Here is a 17,091-nt window from a genome sequence, read left to right on the forward strand (position 1 = left end):
TATCCATACTCCCAAGGTATGGCTAAATTTTATTGTATGACCGTGTCAGGTGTCTACACTGTATACCAAATTATACAAACTTAGTAACTTAAACAACATATACATGTTATCTCACAGTTTCTGTAGGGAAGAAGTCTGGGCAGGGTTTAGCTATTTTCTCTGCTTTAGGGTACAAGCTGCTGCAGGGTAGGTGTTGGCTGGGACTGCAGTCTGATCAGAGGCTTCACTGGAGAAAGATCTGTTTCCAAGTTTTGTAAGATACTTTACATATAACTGACAGAGCCAATTTCACTAAGTTTTGTCCTACTTCATAGCTAGGATCATCCTTCCCTAATGTTCTGATACCATGTTCCTCCCTTCTTTCTGAGCCCTAACTGGCAACATCTTCAAAACCCGTATTTCTACTAATAGTCTGATCAAATTTGTTTTGGTTCTTTTATGCTGATCAAAATTTTTTTTTCAGTTTCTTCCCTCTTCCTGATTCCAAAACATTCCCACATTTTAGTCAGTTATGACATTGTCACCCACTTGTACCAAAATCTGTATTTTCTATTTTTGTATAACCATTTAGCACAAACCTAGCAGTTTAAAACAGCAAATCTGTATTATCTCGTAGTTTCTGTGGGTCAAGATTCTAGACCTTAATCATCCATCTACCTCTCACTCTTAGATCTTCTGGGTCTGCCTGTTGGCTTCTTTTCCTATTTCCTATTTACATGGCATGGGGGCCAAGGTTTTGACCTTTGATGACCCCCCTATGGCCCTACCCACAGCAGTCTCTGCCAAAGGGTCAGCTCAGCAAGGATGGCGAGATAGTTTACCTGGGTATTCTACTCATGGACTCACAAAAGGTGCAATCAATTTTTAATTTGGGCTGCATTCTTATCTAGAGTATCCACTAAGGAATGAATGCCTTTGAAGCTGATTCATGTTACTGACAGAATTCATTTTCTTGCTTCTGTGTAACTGAAAACACTGGCTTTTTGCTGGCTATGAAGAGCATTAGGTAGCATAAGACATTGGTAAGCCCCTAAGGGCTAAGAGTCCCCAGATGACAGCCAGCAAGAAAATGGAGACCTCAGTTCTATAGACAAAGGAGATAAGGTGTGAAAATAATGTGAGGAAACCTGAAAGAAAACTCTTCACCCCTGGAGCTTCTGAGGGGAGCTTACTTTTGGCCAATACCTCGATTTCAGTGTTGTTTTACTGGTAGAATGATAGTGTTTGTGATTACATTTAAATTTCCTGTCATCTTTAATTTGCTACATGAGCAGAAGCAAGTCATTTATTGCTTCATACTTGGTTTCCTTATACACAGACCAAGGTAATGAGGTAATTAAACACACAGACCCTTTAATCAAAATCCCTGGGTTCACGTTCTGTCCTTACCCAGTAATAGTTACTAACTTCTACACACACTGGTTTCTTTCTCTATATAATGCTGCCATATCATAGAGTTGTTGTGAGGATTAAGTAGGATCCTTTTGTGAAGTCTTTACTTGGGCTACTGGTACATGTTAAATATTTGATGTTGCTGTATATTATTAAAATGGGAGGGGGGCATCTTACAGGCCTTCTTACTTAGGTAAGATTAAGAAACTATGTGTACTTGCTAGAAACCAACATTGTGAATAACAATATTGGATATTTCAAATCTCACAAAAATCTTCCCAACCTGAGGTGACAATTATGTTTCTTAATGTCACAGAAACAGGTGATTTTTTAGTATTTTGGTCAAAAAGATTATACTAATTTCAGAAACTACATTAAATCAATAAACTTCATTAATTCTCTAGATCTCAGGTGTATTACCCCATCAGAATGGCAGCTTCTTAAATAAGTTTTAATTTACAGTCTGTTTATTCTTCTCACAGTTATAAATCCTAAAAATTGCTCAGGAAATAAGGGAAAGGCAGGATTCTGCCATACCTGGGCATCAATTAAAAGCACAATTCTTGATAGCATCTCGCTGGTTCTAACTTGTAAACTACTTCTTTGTTAATATGATTTTGTTCTAACCACCATAGTATCTACTTTAAATTCATAATTTCAGTTACACCTTCTCATATTTTTTTCTTAAGACTTTTCTTTGCCACCTTCTTGTTAAAGCTTCTGTCTTAGTCCTTTTGGGCTGGTGTAAAAAAATACCACAGGCTGGGCCACTTATAAACAACAGGAATTTATTTCTCAAAGTTCTGGAGGTTGGAAGTTGTCAGCCAGGGTGCCATTGTGGTCAGATTCTGACCAAGGCCCTCCTCTGGGTTGCAGACTGACAACTTGGTGGAATGGGCTCAGGAGTCTGTGCAGCGTCTTTTGTAAGGACACTCATCTCAATCACAAGAACTCTTTCCTCATTATCTGATTAGCTCCCAAAAGTACCATATCCTAATACCATTAGCTTAGGTATTAGGATTTTAGCACACAAATGTTGGGGGAACATAAACATTCAGACTATAGCAGTAACCCAACATTTGTCTTAGGAGCACACATTTGGACTACCAAGGAAATGAGGTGCAAATAAGTAAAATCCTTGCATGAGCAGGTTTTAAGAGCCAGATCCCTCATTTGGATGTAATACAATGGACGTTAAACTGGGAATCAGGTAGTATGGGATCCTGTCTTATCTAAAGCACTAACTTAGAAGTTAAGAACTATTTATGACCTTTGATTTCTGCATCATATGTGGGAACTGAACTAGATACTAAGTTCCTCTTAACTAACAAATCTATGTTTCTTCCTTTATTAGTGTTTTTTTGTTTGTTTTGTTTTGTTTTTAATATATTTAATGGTTGAAAATAATTGTCAGAGTCAGAAATAAAGATGGAATGAGAAAGCCCTTTTGAGTGATACTGAATAGCTGTATTATGTGGAGGTAACTAAGAATTAATGGAACAGCTTAAAATAGATTTGTTCAAAGTGACAGACTATCCTCTTCTCTTACCCTCCAGCCTTGCCCTGGAATTAACATCGCATAATTCATCTAAGAATGTGAAGTAATGCAAAGAAAGTCTTTTCTTGATTAACATAGTTGAAAGAGGTTTCTTAAACCCTAGATAGATGAATTTTTGGAACATCATTTAGAAATAAGCAATCTTTAAAATTTTACTGTCTTAAATATATAAGTCCTGTATTCCATGCCTAGATTCTGTTCAATATTAAAGAAAAAAATATATTAAAGCTATTTTTATTTGTTTAATCTTTATTCAAGTCATGTGTGGTGTATTTTTAAGGCTGCATTGTATGTGTGATGATTATTCGAAGTTAATTACTACCTAGCATCAACAGACATAAGAAATAAAGTGCATTTGGGTCTTTTATATTTAAACATCAATTTCCAAAATTTTATAAACACATAAAATTTAGTTTAGTAAGGCTTCATATAATATACAACTTCCAACATATAACAATCAAATGGTGCAGATGTAGAATGTGATATCACTTTCTAATTATCATTGATGAAAAAGAACTAAAATCCAAGTAAAAATGAGCAGAGATGAAAGGGACATTCATTTTGAAGTTTTCCTACCTCCTGATGAATCATATTGCTTAAGGCAGAATCCATTTCCAGAATACATATGTCCAAAGAGAATTCCTAAACTTCAGAACCAAACAAGCAGCTGCCAATGAAAGAACTATTTCATTTAGGAGAAAACTATATGATTGGACTCTCACCCCTTGCCTATATTTTTTAAAGAATTGAGAAAGAAGAGTTAGAGCTAAAAAAGGAGAATTGTATTTATTTGTTTTCTTAGAAAATAGGGCTATCTGAATTAGATAGTTACGGTGGCTACTTTAAGCTCAAATATAGGATTGATTATAGTAACACTTGTGAGATCTCAGTATTATTTTCTAAAGCTAGAGCTAAAGAAAAATTTTGAAACATTTTCATTGATAGATTTTACATGTATCTTTAAGAATCAATGTACTTAATTTTTTGTCTATCCATCCTCTTTGTTAAATGTGCTAAAATCTAAATATTTCAGATACTTTCAAAGTTTATATCTAATATGCTTTTTAACAGTGAAAGCAGACTTTGTATGATTTTCATTTTTGTTGATGTTTGCTTTATATCCCTGAATGTGGTTTGTCTGGTCAGTCTACAATGTATGCTTGAAAAACAATGGACAGGTTCTGCTACGGGTTCTGCTGTCATTGAGCAGAATGTACTATACATTTCAAATTGGTTGAGTTGGTTGAAAGTTCATGGCTTCTAAATCCTTGCTGCTTTCTCTTTTCTTATGTTGATTACTGAAGGAGAGGTGAGATATCTCTGAGAATATTTGTAGTTTTTTTTTCTTTTAGTTTAACAATATTTGTTTTGTGTAATTTAAAGTGCTGTTAGTAGGTGATACATATTTATGATTATGTTTTCTTGATGAACTGACTACTTTAAATTTATTTGATGTTTCCCTGTACTCTTGGCAATGTGTCTTATTTGTCAATATATTTTTTTCTGGTATTATAGTCACGCCAGCTTTCTTTGATTAATGTTGCATGGTATATTTTCCCCCAATTTCTTATATGTAACATACCCATATAATTATATTTAAAAACTTCTCATTTAGAGATGTCTTATACACATGACATACTTTTTTTTTTTTTTTAGAATTTGACCATCTACTCTTTAAATTGGAGTATTTGGATAATTTGTATTTAATGAATTATTGAAGTGATGTGATTTAAATACTCTTATTAGATAGGTTCTCCATGTCCCATATAGTCTTTTTCCTTCTTTCCTTTATATATATATATATTTGCCTTTATTTGGATTAAGTATTTTTTTATTTCATTTTTAAAAATATAATTTATTGTCAAATTGACTAACATACAGTGTGTACAATGTGCTCTTGGTTTTGGGTGTAGATTCCCGTGGTTCATCGCTTACATACAACACCCAGTGCTCGTCCCAACAAGTGCTCTCCTCAATGTCCATCACTCATTTATTTCATTTTTTAATATTGGTCAATTAACTTAATTTCCCTTTATTTATTATAAGTCTAGATTTTGTAAACTATATCTTTAAGTTCTCATAGTCTCCTTTCAAGTTATACTACTCATATAAAGTATATGAAACTTAAAACAGTGTGCTCCCAAATCTTCCTTTCCATCATTTGTGCTATTTAAAAAATACATTTATTTTAATCCATCTCATAAATCTCAACATTTGTTGTTAGTATATTTTCCTTAGATAATAAGTTATCTTATAAAATGATGTGAAATAAGACAAAAATGATGTGTATATATGTATATGTGTATATATATATATATATATATATATATATATGCAATTTCTGTGTTCTCTGTGTCCTTTCTCTACTACAATTTCCATTTAATGACAAATATCTATCACAGTACTTCCTACAGTCTTTCTTATAGAGCAAGTCACCTAGCAATAAATTCTCAGCTTTTGTTTTTTTCTGAAGTGGTGGTGATTTTGCTTTGTTTTTGAAATATATTTCACTGGGCATAGAATTCTGGGTTTATTTTTTCCGCCTAGAATTATGAATTGTTTCTCTGAAGATGTGTACTCTAATTACATTTGTTCTTATTTATTTTTATTTTTTTTTCTGGATGCCTACAAGTTTTTCTCTTTACTTTTTTAGTTTAAAATTTTTGTTGATCATGATGTGTGCTTTTGTTACTATTGTTACTGATACTGCTAGGTTTTCTGTGTGCTATTGGTATCCATATTTTATTGTCTGTCTTTATTTTTGGAAAAATTTTAGCTATTACTTCTTCAAATATTTGTTCCACTTCCCCCCCCCACCCCTTTCTCCCTGTGGTCATTCTAGAACTTTAATTATATATAATTTAGGCGATTTCATTAATTCCACAGCTCCTGTATGCTTTTCTTCTATTTTTCTTTTAATCATTTTCCTCTTTATGCTTGAGTTTGGATTTCTACTGACTATGGAGTCCATTGAACTAATAATTTATCAATGATATTTTATTTTTTATTTCTAACATTCCCATTTGATTCTTTCTTATAGATTATATCTTTCTACTAAAATTCCCTGTTAACATATGTTAAATTTTGCCACTCAAACCTTTCAGATACTATAGCTCATTTTCATTTCCAATTTAATAGCTAAAGATATCTGGGCCTTTTCTGAGTCTGGTTCCATTTATTGCTTTATTCTTAAAAATGGGTTGTTTCCCCGTGTATTTTTTTTTTTAATGTATCTTGTAAGTTTTGATTGAATTACAGCTATCATGTGTAGGATAACGGTGAGAATAGAATAAATGCTACTTTCCTCAAGGAATTGTTTTATTTCTTTCTCTCTCAGGCCTGAGTGTAGGTGACTGATTCAATCCATTTAGGAGTTGAACTGAATTTGGATTTTGTTATTGCTGGTATTGCCTGCTTGATACCATATTCTTTATATTACTCTATGAGAGGGCTCTGGATACTTTTGGTTTAATATATAGGACTGGAACAGCTAGAAGATTTTCTCCAGTGTTCTTCCTCTTCCCTAAGCTTTCTGTTATTCTGCCTTATGTGTTCTACAGAGAGTCTTTTTTCTCTGCTCTTTTTGCTCCCTCAATGGTAGATTACTTCTGCTAGTTTCTTTCTCCTAGGCTTATAACAAAGTCAGGGGCAGATTTCTGTTGTCTTTGTCCACCTAAATTTGACAAACCTTGTGCTCTTAGACATCTAGAAGAGATTTTCTCAGAAATCTGCCTTGCTTTTTTATGTCTTGCATGGGAAAGAGTTTACTAACTCTTGTCCTGGGGTAGCAATGGCAAACTTCTACTTACAATCAGTGCAGAAGCTTTTCTGACCCTCCACCAGGGCAGAGAGTTTTTGCATTTACCCCATGGATAGCATTGTTGCCTGTGTCTAGGACACAAGTAGTTTCCCTATACCTTCCTCAGAGGCATCAATTGTCTTCTACTTCTCCAAAAGAAGTCATCCTTACCTGAGTCCTTGTAGCAAGAGTATTTGTTGTCTCTTACCCACACACACACACACACACACACACACACAAACATCAATTTAACAAGGAATTCTATTGATCATTTAGCAAAGAAATAAAAACCAATCTTATACAGAGTACTTTGAAAATATAGAAAAACAACTCTCTTAAACATGAACATCAAAATACTTATCAAAAACATTTATGTATTAAATTCTAAAAGGAATATGAAAAAAATAATATATCCTACAAAGTAAGGAATGCTTTTTATGCGAGAATACATGGTTGTTTTAATACTTTAAAAAGCAATCAGTATAGTGTGTCAACAAAATAAAACCTACAAATCTTGTAATTATCTCAATAGATGTAGAAAACTCATTTGTCAAAATTCAACACCCATTCATTACAAAAGCTCTCAGCAAACAGAATAGTTTTCTCAATCTGATAAAGGATACCTACGAAAAATCTACAAGTAGCATCTTACTTTACATTAAAAGATTGAACTATTTCCCCTAAAGATTAATGAAAAGATAATATCCAATTTCATCACTTCTTTTCAACATCTACTACTGGAAGAAATATTAACTGCAGACAGACAAGAATAAAATACAAATGATTGTGAAGGAAGAAGTAAAACCGCTTATCTGTAAATGGAATTGCTGTATCTAGAAACTGCTGCTAGAATTAGTAAGCGACTTGAGCAGGGTTGTAGAATAGGATGTCATTATGCGGAAATAAATTATATTTTTCTGTACTAGCAATGGGGTATTGGTCATTGAACTAGAAAAATACCTTTATGATAGCGTCAGAATATCAATATATCGAATAGTAACATATGTAATGTAAATTGTGCAAGACATCTGTATTGAAAATGACAAAATGCAGAAAGAAATTAAAGATCTAAATAAGTACAAAAATAAACAATTTTAATTGATGGAAAGACTCAGTATTTTCTTGAGGTCACTTCTTACTAAATTAACCTATAGATTTGTCAAAACTATGGATTAATCAGTCTAAGAAAATAACTAATAATAAAGTTTTAGAAGAAATTGATAAGCCCATTCTGAAATTTGCATGCAAATTCAAGAGATTGGAGTCAAAACAAATTTGAATACTATGTAGAGTATTTGTGTCTCCCCTCACCCCCAATTCTTATGGCGAAACTGAACTCCCTAGTGTGATGGTACTTGGAGGTGGGACCCTTGGGAGGTTATTAAGTCAAGTCCTAATGATGATATAAATGTCTTTATAAAAAGAGGAAAAGGTGTGAGATCTCTCTGCCATGTGGGGACATAATGCAAAGGCTGCTCTCTGTAAACCAGGAAGAGACACTTTACCAAGAATTTGGCTGTCCTGGCACCTTGATCTCATCAATCCTTGAGACTCTAAAACTGGGAGTAATAAATGAGGTTGTTTTAGCCACCCAGTCAATGGAATTCTATTATAGCAACCCCAAATCTAACTTTGGGATCTACATCTAGGATAATCAGAACAATGTGGAATTGATATTAAAATCGATTAATACATCAATAAAATATAATAAAGAATCTTGACAGACATAATATTATAAAATGATATTTTACAAAGATGCCAGTAAATTCAGTGGGAAAATTTTTTAACAAATCATGTCACAACAACTACATATTCATAAAAATAAAAACAACAGCAACAAAATAAGTACAAAGTGTCAACAAAAATTAAAGATAATTTTAGACCTCAACATAAAAGCTAGAACAATAACACTTCTAGAAGATAGCATGGAAGGATCTTCTTGCAACTTGTAGTACAGATCTTATAGAGAGGACAAACATGCACTAACCGTAAAGAATAGATAAATTGGATTTCATCTAAACTTAAAATTCTTCCCATTAAAGAAAACATTAAAAAAAATAAATAGGCAAGTGCCAGGCTAGGGAATGTTTTTGCAATACATATATTTCACAAGGGAAATATATGTTCAAGTCAAAATAAAAAGTGGTGTTCAAGTTAAAATAAAAAGACAACTGGATCATTACAAAGTGGATGAAGAAAAATTGGACACCTCACAGAAGAAAATATAAAAATAGTCAATAAATGGGTTATATGTGTTGAACATTCTTATTCATGAGGATAATACAAATTAGAACTATAATGATATACAGTTTTATATCCAGGAGAGTGAATAAGTAAAAAATAATGAAAATATCACAGATTCCATTCCTTGGCCCTACCAATTGGCAATATTTTGGAGCAAGTGAACATTTTCATACATGGCTAATGAGAATATAAAATGGCACTAGCAATTTGAAAAACTGTTTGTTTTGTAGAAAGTTAATTGTTCATCTGTCCTATGCCCCAGAATTCCACTCCTAGATAACGGCAAAATGTTATAAAAATCTAAGTGCACAAAATGACTTGTATAGGAATATTTGTACAAGCAATTCATGAAATTTCAAAATTAAAGAGGAATGAACTAAAACACTCTAGAAACATGTATGAATCTTAAAAAGTACTATGTTGGGCAAAAGAATAAACATTGCATAATCTAACTTATTTGAAGTCCAACTATGAGCAAAATTAACCTAGTAGTAGAAATCAGAAAGTGTTACCTGTGATAAGTTGGGATTGAATGGAGAAAGTCATGAAGTAAATTTCTGGAGTGATGGAAATATTATTTTTCTTACTTTCACATGACATGGGTAATTGTCAAAATTCATCAAACACTTAAGCTTTGTGTTCTATAACGTTTGGAAATATCTCATTGTTAAAAAGATTAAGCTTAAAATAATTTTGTAGAAAATATATCTTAATGACTTATTACATAAAAAGGGGATTAAAGCTTAGTAAGCATATTATGTTTCCACATTTGGAAGTAAAAAATATACATGTAAATAATCATAGAAAAATAAATAGTAAAGGAAGTAACTCCCAATGGAGGTATGGATTATTTCTGAATAGTGGGCTTAACAGTTAAATTTCATGTATCTTTTGCTTGCCTATATTTTTAATCTTTTCTGTAATATAAGAATATTGATTTTGTGTTTGATTTACTTTGCTTTTTCTTCTTAATTTGTGAGAATTCTGGGTACATAAACTGAGGATGCTTTCCTTCAGGAGGCGTTTATATCTGCTGCTACCTACTTGAAGTTGGATCTACTAAACTAGTAGCATTTTGCGCCTCTTTCTATAATCTGGCTTTGTAAAGAAGTCTTTAATTGGGTATCCTTATCTACTGCTAGCCCCGATTTTTGTTTCTTGGACTGACTTGCTTGGTAATGGAGTAGAAACAGTGGTTCATTCCCATGGACCATGTACCTATGAGAACAGTCTGACTTAGCAAATGATGGAATTGCCCTAACCCTGTATCATAAACTTTCTGCAGAGCACGGATAGTGGCCAAAAATAATATCTACTCACAACTACCCCATGATCTAAATCTACTCTTAAATCTTCAGAGTGGCAGGGTCTCATTAGACATGAAACAAACTAGAAGTATCTTGTAAATGGATTAGAGAGGTTGACTTATTGAAAGAGTTTCAGAATGGTTTCTGAAGAGTTGTTTGTTTGTTTTTTCAGTTTCTCCAGTAATGTGTGGCCAGTCTTAATATGGTGCATTGACTTTGGCTTTTTTTTTTATTAAAAGCAGGGGTCATAATCTCAACTGTACTGACAAAAAGAAAAAATAGTTACTGCATCATCAGTTCCTGTTGACCAATTTTACAAACATTCCCTTCCCAGATCTGTAGGCCTCGGTGCACATATCCCTCTTAATATTTTATTTTTAAAATTTCACAAGTAGTATGAATACATTTTTTATGTGGAACAGTAAAATGCTCCAAATCCTATTTATTGACCATTGTTCAACCTTACTTCTTTTACCAGAAGGAGCCACTCTTGGAAATTTGAAACGCGAACCTCAGACATTTTGTTTCCCTCAGCTTCTTTTATATTTACTATAGTTTTCTAGAATTATGCTTACCTTAGCATTTACTATAATTTACTTGTAAGTTTTTAAAATAGAAATCATATTATACTGTAAACCTTTAGTTCTCCAAATTGCATCTTTACTGATTATTTTCCTTGGCTCTGTCTTCCATGTTGCCAAGTTACTTTTCAGTGGTAACCATTCCACTGCATATTTAAACCCTTTTTTAGAGTTGTTCATTTCAATAATATTCCTAAATATAGAGAATATTTCTAAATTCTTTTTCATAGGCCAATATCCTTTAGCTTAATATTTGTGTAAAAACTTTTATATTAAAAATATTTTTTAAGTATATTTATTTGAGAGAGACAGAGACAGGGTGAATCGGGGAAGGGTAAAGAGAGAGACAGAGAAAGACAGAGAGAGAGAGAATTCCAAGTAGGCTTTGCACCCTGAGCACAGAGCCTGATGCAGGGCTCGAACTCATGAAACTGTGAGATCATAACCTGAGCTGAAACTGAGGTGGATGCTTGACGAACTGAGCTACCCTGGCACCCCAAAACTTTTATATTTTTACAGGCCTGCCTTTACTAGTGACATATTATTGATCAGCATAAATTCTCAGCAAGGCATCTCCTCTTGACATTTATTTCCACCTCATATATGGGCATTCAAAACAGACATATTTAATTATCTGCTATAGGTGAAAGGGAAATAGATGTACTATAATCCTTGTAATAAACTAAATAGACTGAAGCAGATATTTTCATTCACAGTGTATTTGTTGAGTACCTATTATGGTTAGTTATTTTGTATATGTGTATATTATATATAGTTGTGTGTATATATGTATGGTATTATAATAAATGCCACTTATTCATCAAATCATCTCTTTATTCATTCAACAAGTATTTACAGAAAGCTCTTATGGGTCAAAACTACTCCATGTGCTAAGAGTAGACCTGAAGGTTGTTCACACTATCAGCAGCATCACTATGGATAATTATTTAATAAATAATATTTTATAGTATCAGCCATTATAAAATAGTGTAAGTAGTGTATGTCAGGTGATTGAGCAATACTGAGTGGCTGAATTTGATGGTGAAATCCGATACCTTTCTGGAGAGGTAACATTCAAACTAAGACCTGAATAACATAAGGAAAACAACCAAAGATTTGTGGAAATAACATTTCAGTTGGAGGAATATTTAGACAAAGTAATCACTGGAAAAACAACTTTAGGATGCTTAGAAAATAGTGATATGGTGATTAAAATAGAAACATATGATTAAAATAAATGTGAGACATTTGAAATTATAAGGTAGGGGAGAGATCATTCATGTACAGTATGGTAGATTACAGCAGGGGACTTGTTTTTGTTTTTGTTTTTCCTAAGTTCAGGAGGGAGCCATTGTGGGATGATACTTAGCAAAATCTTCTAATATTATTCATATATATTTAAAACTCATTGTTTGCTATGTGGAGAGTGGACTGTAGAACCACAAAAAGAGAAAATGGAGAATATTGGACATAGTCCTGGTGAGAAATGATGGTAGCTTGGGGGATGGAGATAGAAGAATGGATGAGTATGTTTTAGATATATTTTAAATTTAGAGTCAGAAGGACAATGGGTATGGATATTAAGGCAGGGAAGGAATAGAGGACCCTAAGTTGAGATCAGCATTGCACCTTGGTGCAATTGGATTAAATATCTAACCATTTAAGACACTTGTAGGAAGAATTACTTATGCTGAACAGTAAAGGATGAGGAAGAGTTGGTACCATGGTGACAGAGGGAAGAAGCACAGCAAGAGCCATGTCAGAAAGTTTTAACATTATCTGGGGAAGATGATGAACAAATGCAATTGTATCTGGGAGATGAGATAATCATATATGCCAGATCAGAATGATAGATCAGCAGAGTTACCTGGCTTCCATCGTTGTAAATTTAGACCTATTCTGGGACTGACGCAATTTAGCTTATTCCAGACTTGAATGAAGTAAGACAGGTTTTTCAATTTCTTGAACTTCTGGCAGTGTGCAAGATACTGAGAAAGGATTTTACACAGGGAGGGGAGGATCACTGAAATCTCAGAAATCTGGTATGAGGGAAAATTGGAAGTCTGCATGCTGTAACCTAAACCACCGTAATGATTTTGCAAGACAGCTTGTGGAAATGGGTAGGGAAGCTATAACAAGCACAAGTACCTGTGAGAATGCGCAGTGTCGGGCGACTCTTCCAATCAGCTGCACACAGATGATTTACATACCCTGTGAACCACTGTAACTCATTTTATGAAATGACACAATCCTCAACTGTGTAATTGGATGTTGGATATGTGAGGAAATATGAAATAAGTATTGCATTCCACTATTCCCTATAATTCTTAACTTTCAGTATTTTTATTGATAGGATTTTTAAGAATTTCCAATGGGAGGAACTGAAAAGCAAGAATATCCCTTAATAAGCAGCTTTTCCTGAAATGAAGCAACTTTCTCTGTCATGAACAGATCTGAATTTTTACATTATTTGGCAGCACAGATGGTTCAACAATTAATGAAACCACTGATAGTCTTTTCAGTATTTTCTTCCTGGGCATGTTATGGCAGGTATGGTATTAGCAGGTACCTTGCAACTTAATTAAAGTGATGAGGGTGTGTTCAGTGTATTATATCAGGAAAGTAGAATTTTGCAACATTGGATATTGATTTGGGGAATTATGAAATATGTTTCACTTAGGTTTTAAACAAATATGTTAAAAACAAATATGTTTTTAAAATGTTTCAGATTTGGCATTTCATGATTACATTTCCTATTCCTTCTCTGACACCCAGTTTTCTAGAAATGCAAATACATACATACAAACATACATATATACCCACGTCCATATGTACATATGTAAATGTAGTTGGCAACGCAGGTCATGAGAACAAGTTTTTACAACTCTGTTGTCTCCCATCATGTGAAATAATTTTCCTAGCCTCTTCAAAAATATAAACTATCCCTTTAGAATGTGGTCTCATTTCTGTATCCTTTAACTGCTGACCTATACTCAAAATTTAAACCTTAGCAAAATCTTTCTAATGTAAAGCTCTAAAGTTACATAGTGTAATTACAGAACTGAATCCTGAAGGCCAAACAAACTTTTATCACATGGACTCAAAATGTAAAGACATTTGTGCTGATGACGCTCAGGTTGCCTTTTTTCTTTTCACCTACCATTTCTGTTGTATTTGAACTAATACTCCTTATAATGAACTTCTATTCTCTCACATAGGTGAAGGTTGCTTACAGACTCTTTCTGTAATACCTACCTCACATCTTCACTGTTAGTGATCTTATATTTTCAGTTATCATTGGACTTTTCCTATCTTTTCAGACTCATTCCTGACATTTCTTTTCTGTACTTATATGTCAGTCTGCATAGGTGTAATTGGAGAAACAACTAGAACAAAAAGGAAAACAACAAAACGAGATTTAGGCCTCACAACAGGAGGTGATGGACTGTTTGTTGTCCTTGGACACAATGTTTTGCTTTAAGGTAAATCTTGTCCTCAGTTAGCCAAACCCAATGAAGACAACAGAGTGTATCTTAGGTAAGTTTTTGTCTGAGCAATTAAGATTTAAAAAAGAAAAAATTCCTACAGATTTCTTAATGTTAGTAATACTGTTCCAGAATATTAACTTGGAAATACCATGAGATTATGGTCTATATTTAACAATACTGGTGGTATATTGGTTTGGTTTCCTCCAAAGTTAGACCCTAGTGAAACAGTCTGGTTGTGAGTCACTTACTGGAAGGAGCTCTCAGAAAGCACTGTTACAGTGTCAGGAAAGCTACTGAAAAGTGTGTTATTGAGTGGGCAGCTCATCGTCAATCTTCTCTGAAGCCTCTGACAGATGTGTGGAAGACATCTCAAAATTATCTCAATTAGGGCTGATTAATTTATATTCAAGATTACCTCCCTCACTCTGTGAGGGTTGTTTGAGTGCATAACTTTTTGGCATGTGTGGCTGATTTTGTGAGAAATAATGCTATCGAATCCAGATAACAAGATAGTGGCTCTGTGTGACATTTGGAGGCGGTTGAAGACATGAGCAGGGAACCAATAGCATTTGCTTCATAAGATTTACGCAATAAAATTTTGATTATGCATCTAAGTCCTCCCTTGTTTCCTATGGAAAACAAAAACTTGGAATCTTTTAAAATCAGACCAAATTAAACCTTTTTTTCCTCCCAGTAAATGCCCATCCTAAAATCAGTTTAGCTGGCTTATCAGAGTACTTTCCATCTATTGGAATGTTGCATTGCAAAACCATGTTTCAGCCTCCTTTTCCAGGGAAAAAGTAGAATGTAGTATGTAGAAAGGTTGCTCTTTTAGTGTGATTCCCATTATGGAAAGTGTTTTGAGACATCCCTTTTGCAATATTAAAGCAATGATCAGCACTAACTGATGAGATATAGAAGACTGCATTGAAATAATGCCAACAGAAAGGGTCTGTACAGTCCACTGTTACTATTTCTAACCTTAGTGTCAATGTTTATGCACTATTTGGGAGTACTTGTAAACAAATAGATGTTCTATTTTTTTTTTTCAAATCTGTTTAGTGCTATTGCTACAGCCAAAAGATGGGAAGACTTGGACCTAACAAGGGGAAAATCATCTTTGTAGATGCAGTACACCTGCTAGGTTGCTTGGTTCTTAACACATCAAAACATTTCTGAAGCTCTCCTCACCTTTTTGACTTTGGTTGCTAGGCACAGAAAGGAATTACAGCCTCTCAACATTTTCCTGTGGGTTCTGGACAGTGGCCAGGTTTGGTAAGAAAAAGCCCTCATCAGGCATTTGTGAATCATTGGCCAAACTTTAAATAGCACAGAATTTTCTGATTTGGCTCATCCTTTCAGTGTTTACAAAAGCTGAGATGGGGTCAAGCTTAAGCAGAACAAAACCATGGTTGCTTCTTCTGCCTTTGCTCTCAAAGTCATTTCTGGGAAAAAATCCAAACTTCTATTATCTGTAGTTCAGTAGAAATATGTAAAAGAAAAGGTCTGATTATTATTGAACTAAAGTGAGCTATCCACCAGAAACCAGTATTCTGATAAACTCCCACCTGACCACTTGGCTTACGTGTTTTATCTCTGATGAAGAGACTGAATTGTTCAAACATTTCAGACTATCCAATTACTCCCCCTTCAGAAATCACAGTGGCATAGAATAATCTCACATTGTGGTGTAGAATCTTACTACAATGCAATTTGACATGATTAAGAGGGTAATGTGTCTATGTGTGTGTGTGTGTGTGCGTGTGTGTGTACGTATTTGATGTACAGTTAACTTAGGGTTGAGGACCTCAGGAAAATAAGAACATACATTAACACTCTACATGCAGGAAGTTGCATGAATAAAATATTACATTAATTTGACTTAAGCCTCTAAGAAGGAAAAATTTGTGGATTAATATAAGATGATCCATTCTCAAGAAACTACTTATGACCTAAAATGGCTCTGTCCTCAACTGTCTTCAGTAAACATAAATAGTTCTTTGAACCCTGATTTTTAAATAATTATTTGAAAAATTGAAATCTCAAGTAACTCTTCAGTCTTTTATTTTGGATGCTAACTCCTATTTACACTTGTTCATAGTATATGTTTTATTTTAGTTTTTTTTGTCACAAGCTTGTATTTTCTCTGTTTTTCAAACCCTTCAAAAGCGTTTTACCTAACATACTTTCTATTTCTCTAGAAGTTAAAATGAGGGAGACCAATCCAGTTATTACAGATAATTTTATTACTGCAAAGGTTTTGAAATAGAAGATATTTCCAAAATCCTCTAAGTATTTGTGTCAGACTTTATACAGTCTATAGTGTGGAATTCTATTCATTTTACTCCTTATCATCTTGACTTACACATGTGTTTTTTATGCTTTGCATGTGTGATACATTCTCATAAATAGATCATAGATTACTTTTGGGAAGGGCTGCTCTTATCTTTTACACACTGCAAAGTTCCTCTTATCTTTCCCCTCATTTTTCTTTGTCACCTTTGCTCAAGGATCTCTACCCTCCAGGGCTTCTTGAGGAGCTGGGCTTTCCATTCTGTCCAAAATGCTCCTTCCCCATCCTTGTCTGGTTCAATGTTACTAATACTTAAGGGTTTTTTAAATGTTTATTCATTTTTGAGAGACACAGAAAGACAGAGCCTGAGTGGGAGAGGGGCAGAGAGAAAGGGAGAAACAAAATCTGAAGCAGGCTCAAGGCTCTGAG

Source organism: Prionailurus bengalensis, chromosome A1 (assembly GCF_016509475.1).
Source record: "Prionailurus bengalensis isolate Pbe53 chromosome A1, Fcat_Pben_1.1_paternal_pri, whole genome shotgun sequence".
NCBI lineage: Eukaryota > Metazoa > Chordata > Mammalia > Carnivora > Felidae > Prionailurus > Prionailurus bengalensis.